The following is a 6,728-nucleotide window of genomic DNA, read 5'->3' on the forward strand; positions in this document are numbered from 1 at the left end:
ATAACATCTCCTCTTTGCCAGGAGATCCTCAGTAAGACTTACCCTAGGCATCAGTGTCTTGGCAGTGGATATGCTATTTAAGGGGCTACAGTGATGAGCTGAGACTGGCCACAAGGGAAATGTGATGAAGATCACGACTGTCCCCAAAGCCCTAGTCACATTGGACTACATGAGGCTGGGATGATTTGGAAAGGAGTATAGCAGGCATGTAACAGAGAAGCATAACAGCCCTCCCGCCATGGTTTCAAAGCCTGGACCATTCGACACCCCTCCTCCCTGGAGCATGGCTACAGAGTAGGGGTCGGACCTCGAGTTTTCTTGCAGACACCTAGACTCTTATACACAGGAGATTCTGCCCAGTCAGTTAAGAGTGAGCTTCTAGGTATAGGATTAAAGATAAGATCATGTTACGTCTCTTATTCCAATCCAGGTTCCTTACCATGGCCTCCAAGCCCTGTGTGAGCTGGATCCCACCTCCTTCCGAAGTTATCTCCAAGTGCACCTAGACTACTCCTGGCCTCACTCCTTTCCATCAGCCACCCTACCTCTAGGTATAGGATTGAGACTTAACACGTGCAATTCCTCCGTATCTGAGCGTAGGTGGCAAAAATTGCTACAGAAAGAAAAGAAGCCAGTTTCAGAAAAAAAAAAAAAAAAAAAAAGCTCATCCAAGATGAGTTAAGCATTTGTAGCTCTAGGAGGAGGCAGGATGAAGAAATTCCCTTTCTGGGAATTCCCTGGCTGTCCAGCGGTTAGGACTCTGAGCTCTCATTGCTGAGGGCCTGGGTTCGATCCCTGGTTGGGGAACTAAGGTCTTGCAAGCCACGGCACGGCCAGAAAAAAAAAAAAAAAGAAAGAAAGAAAGAAATTCACATTCTCAGAAGGCCCTTAAAAGCATGAGCTCATAATGGTTTAATAAGCTAGGTTATTGCTGATCTGAGTGATAAGAAAATGGTTAATATAGATTTAATTTCCATAGGACCTTGGGAAAGTGTCTTGACAATTGAATATAAATACCCAATATCTGGGAATTCCCTGGCAGTCCAGTGATCAGGACTCAGCGCTTTCACTGCCATGGCCTGGGTTCAATCCCTGGTTGGGGAACTAAGATCCCATCAGCTGCGTGGTGCGGCCTAATAAAAAGAAATCCAATATTTGTGTTCCTGGGAATGGTCTTGCCTCAAATCAAATAATGAAGTCACAATGTAGGCCAACGCAGAAGGGGTTGTTCTACCCTGTGTGCCCACTTATCTCCATCTCTCAGACGGTTTTAACACTCTATGATTTCTGTTCACATAATTCATTTCTTCCCTTTGGCTGCTGACTGCTTAAGGAAGTGAGAGGAACAGTAGTGCTAGAGGCAAGTGAGAACTAACATTCATTGACTGTCTTTCAGGCGGCAGGCCCTGTGCTAGGTAAATTGTCCATGTTCCATGTGTATTGCTCAAGGAAGATGGTGTATTGTCCACGGTTGGGTGCAAGGGTCCACATATCAAGAACTGTGAAGGGTCTCATATTTATCTTATCTTACTTGCAGTCCAGTAACTTAGCCTGCTACAGGGTCAAGGATGCTGACAGGAGACACGAGACTCCTGGATCAGAGACAAAGACATTATTAGTCAGGGCAGAGCAGGCAGCCTGAGTTTCATGCTTATGCCGATTCTTCTTACCCCTCCAGGGCAATATGAGGCAATCCTGTGGATGCTGGACATGCAGTGGGTTTGTTTCACAGCTGAGGAACCACAAGTTTAGGAAGCTCCAATTTTTTATTATGGGCTGCAAGCAAACCAGCTCACATCTTGTCCTGGAGGGAGACATTAACCTTTATTATACTAGACAGTGAACTGCTCTGGAGGGAGATACTGTCTCTGTACTCCAAGGCTGTCCACTACACAGCCATCCTTGAACAGATGTGCAGAACAAAATCTGCACTCACAAGACTTGGAGAAGCATGAGAGACCAATGGAGAATCGTTTCCCAAATACTAGTGAGTATATTAAGTCACACTGGTTAATTACTTTTTCAAATCTCTAGCATTCTTTGTGCTTGACATATCAGTACCTGATGGCAGTGTGTCAAAATCGCTCATCATTATGGCGAGTTTGTTCATTTCTCCCTGTAATTCTATCGTTTTTTAAAATATGTATTTTGAGGCTACTTAAATAGGTGGTATACGGGTTTAGAACTGCTGTATCTTCCTGGTAAATTGAACATTTTGCCGCTATGTCATGATCTTCTTTTTCCCTGCTAATGTTTTTGGTTTGAAAATCATTTTTGGCCGCTGTCAACTTTCTTTTGGTTACTATTTGCCTGATCTATTTTCCCATTCTTTGATTTTCAACTTTTTTGTACCCTTATTCCCAGGTGTGTCCCATGTAAAAAGCATATAGCTGAATTTTTTAATCCAAGTTGATAATCACAATCTTTTAAATGGAAAATTAAGAATAAATTTATTGTGCTTTTTGATGCATTTGGATTTGTTTTTAACCACCTTACTTTGTGCCCCATTGTTGCTTTTTTCCCCCTTCCTGTATTACCTTTGATGGCTTCTTTATATACGTCATAGAGATTAGAAAGAAAATCCCCAAGGAGGATTGAAGAAAGGGAAATAGCCTACGATGTTCGCCAGAGAAAACAATGCTTATTCTAATAAACCCCAACACCAAGCAGGCTAAGTGACTGGTTTTCATTTGATCCACCCAAATACATGTTAGTCTCAAAACACTGACATCTGCTTATTCACTGCTCTTGTTTAGTAAAATAAGAAAAAGAAAAGAGAAGTGAAAAAATTAAAATTGCAAAAAACTGCAGTCAGCCAGGCGACAACTATTCATTAAGCACTGGCTTTGTGTAAAGCTCTGAGCCAGAGTTTGGGAGCTTCCAAGCTAAGGGGGAGACAGACAACAGACAAAGACACAGACCCGCTATTTCCACATGTGATCAGCAGCACATTAAAGAGAGTGCTTTAGCGAGAGGCACTGGGACCCGGTGGGGGGGAAACTACTTTAAAGGGGATGGCAAGAGACAGTTCCTCTGGGCTGAGATGTGCAGGAGCGGAGGAGACAGCCTTGGAAAGGGTCAGGAGGAAGAGGTGAAGGTGGTCCAGGCAGTGGGAACAGTAGGTCACAGACTGAGATAAAAATAAACTCGGCCTGGGACTTCCCTGGCGGTCCAGAGGTTAAGACTCTGCACTTCCACTGCAGGGGGCATGGGTTCGATCCCTGGTCAGGGAAGTGAGATTCCAAGGAAACTATGATCCTGTATGTGCATGATGGAAAGGAGTGAGGCCAGGAGTAGTCTAGGTGCACTTGGAGATAACTTCGGAAGGAGGTGGGATCCAGTTCACAAAGGGCTTGGAGGCCATGGTAAGGAACCTGGATTTGAATACGAGACGTAACATGATCTTATCTTTAAAAAATTTACCATTTTGTAGAAGGAACTTTGAACAAGGTAAACAACTCATCCTAGACTGCCTTTTAGGATTAAAAGTCCCATGTCCTGGGAAATCCGTCAGGACAGAGAAAACTGGGAAGACTGGTCATGGCAAGTATATAGTAGATGCGAATCTTGGTTCACATCCAGATCTTGCCTTATTCTGCCTTAAGGCCCTTCCTTCTGGACAGGTCATTATTGAGATTTCTTCCCCTTTCAGGACCATGAGGGAATCCTTATTAGGTGCTCAGAAAACTGGGCCAGGGCCTCTAGTTGTCATGGTTACAGCAGGTACCCTAACTGTTCAAGACAAGGGTAGTCCCTTCAATGCCTCTGCCCCACAAGTCCCCCTTGGCACCCCAGGCTGCCAAGTTAGCTGATCTGGTGACCTCGTTCCCTGGAGCCTTGGCTGGGCTCCTCACTGCTCTCAGATGCCAATCAACTGTCTCCCTTCCCAGTCTGAGAAAATCTCATCTCTGGCTCTGCTGCTGGATCCAGATGCACTCTCTATCCTCCAGAACCTCTAGCAAAGAAGCATCTGTGATTCAGGCTCCACAAGTACAGACATCGTTAGGCTGCTTTACAGCTTTCCTATGATTCCAGGACCGTGGGGTTATAAAGTCTGTCTATCTGCTTGAAAAATGAAATGCAGGGCAGGGGAATGAAGCAAAGAAGGGAAAAATAGAGGACTTTTCAGTAAATTTTTTCTGCCATGAGTGAAAGCAGAGAGACAAGTTAGGGAGCTACCGGATATTCTAGGAGACAGAGATGGCAGCTTGGATTAGAGCGATGGCAGTGGGGATGGAGAGAAAGGGACGCTTGTAAAACATATTTTGGCGATAGGACCAATGGTACATACTACTGGAGGTGGGAGATGAGAGGACAGAAGGACTCAAGGATCACGGCTTAAGTAATCCTTTTGGTTTGAGCATTTGGTATAAATAACTTCTGATTTGGAGACTCGGGGCCTGTGACCACACGCCAGACAAGAATGTATAGCAGGCCCTGTATTTCTGCCTCAAATGTGAAAGCTCTGGCAGGGGGTGTGGAACTGGGCTGTCCATCCAAGGGACAGCTCTGTCACATGAGGGTGGCGGTTACAGCAACGTGAATGAGCTGGCACCGGCAGTTTCATATCTTGGAAGCTCTAAGAGGCCTTGGTTATATTTGTCTTGTGGAATGCGGCGCTGGACACATGATGCAAGATAGTGAAGATACAAGCTGTACTTTTCTCAAAAATGCACCAAATGCACTCAAACCTCTTAAAAGAGTTCAGGAAATAAACAAAATTTTAATTACACGTTACAAAGAAAAGAGAAACGTTTTTAAATACAGCTAGACCAGTGGGAAAACTCTGTTTTTAACTTTTTCCTTCTGATTTAGTCGGACTTAGCAGTTGGTTCTTTACTGAGTCCTGAGCCATGCAGTGGTTGAGAGTCCGCCTGCCGATGCAGGGGACACGGGTTCGTGCCCCGGTCCAGGAGGATCCCACATGCCGCGGAGCGTCTGGGCCCGTGAGCCATAGCCGCTGAGCCTGCGCGTCCGGAGCCCGTGCTCCGCAACGGGAGAGGCCGCAGCAGTGAGAGGCCTGCGTAACGCAAAAAAAAAAAAAAAGAATCTTCCTGCCAATTCAGGGGACACGGGCTTGATCCCTGGTCTGGGAAGATCCCACATGCTGTGGAGCAACTAAGCCCGTGTGCCGCAACTACTGAGCCTGCGCTCTAGAGCCCGCGAGCCACAATTACTGAAGCCCACGCACCTAGAGCCCGTGCTCCGCAACAAGAGAAGCCAATGCAATGAGAACCCTGTGCACAGCAACGAAGACCCAACGCAGCCAAAAAAAAAAAAAAAAAAAAGGAGCTCCCTTCCCCCTCCTCCCTGAAGAAGCTCCAACAAAATAGCAGAAAAACTAAAGGTCTGCTTTAAAATGTGTGTGTGGGGTGGGTGTTGGTTGAGCGAGTGGCAGTGGGACTGGGGTTCTGTTCACTGCTTTGAAAACATCTGACAAAGGAGGGTGTGGGGTGGTCAAGATGAGATGGGGAAGTAGGGAATCAAGTCAGTCCAGGGTTTGGGGGAAATTAGGGGACATGGGAGAAGGGAATAGGGAGGGAGGAGCATGGGAAAGCGGGAAGAGGGCTGGAGGAATTTGGAATCGCACAGCACATTGACAGCACGCCATTAACCACTACCATATGCTGACCATCAGGTTGCAACACAGGCTGGCTTTTTTTGTTTGTTTGTTTTTTGAGCAAAGCCCTATTATTGTGGAGTCCAAACCTTGAAGAGCTTATAAAGCAGAGGGTTCACCAGTCCACCCTGTTCAGGGATTTCCTCTGCAGGCCCCCTGTCAGGAGGGAGGGTCTCTACATAGATTTACAAACCCAAAATGTCGGGGAGAGTCTAGTTTAGAAAGAGATTTCCTCTGGGTGGGTTTAAAGGCCTGTGGGACCTATGTCATCTTTCCCATCCTTGGACCGAGAAGTGAAAAGGCCAGACTTCACTGCAAAGCAAAAAGTAATGCTTGGTGGAGCCATTGTGCTCCTTGGCCAACTCAAACTCATCCCGGCTCTTGTGGCGTCCTGTCCCCCCTGCTCCAAGCTCCAGGCCCGCCTTCCCCAGACCCTGGCCTGGGCTGTCCACCCCAGAGCAAACGGGTGAGCTGCACTCTTGAATCCTGTCCACGCTGCTCCGGAGCATACTCTGGTCTCCATCCCCACCCATCTCCCCTTGTCATCACTTTTGCTCTAAAGTGGCTGCCCCTGTGCCTGCAGCCCTCTGGGAGGAAAGGCTGAGACACATCTCTGATCTATGGAGCTGGGCTTTAAAGCAAAGGCTTCTGTACATGCCATAAAATTTCAAAACTACAAAAGATGTAGATGAAATTTTAAAAATTAGTCTATTTCTTTCCTATTCCCTACTCAGTTCCTCTCTTTGGAGGCAACTGCCTTCTCCCCCATAATAATGTCTTGTATGTCCTTTAAGATATGTACTATGCATCTACAATCATAACCACACACATTATTTAAAATTTTTTTAATAATAGTAGCATATTTTACTTACTGTCTGCAGCTGTTTTCTTTTTTCACTTAGTAATTTACCTTGGAGATATACTCATTTTAGTACCTATAGAGCTACCTTTCCTTTTTTTTTTTTTTTGCGGTATGTGGGCCTCTCACTATTGTGGCCTCTCCCATTGCAGAGCACAGGCTCTGGACGCGCAGGCTTAGCGGCCATGGCTCACGGGCCCAGCCGCTCTGCGGCATGTGGGATCTTCCCAGACCGGGGCACGAACCCGT

The sequence above is a fragment of the Delphinapterus leucas genome, chromosome 13, assembly GCF_059928025.1.
Source record: "Delphinapterus leucas isolate spDelLeu-1000000601 "Yukka" chromosome 13, BTC_Dleu_Yukka2, whole genome shotgun sequence".
Lineage (NCBI taxonomy): Eukaryota > Metazoa > Chordata > Mammalia > Artiodactyla > Monodontidae > Delphinapterus > Delphinapterus leucas.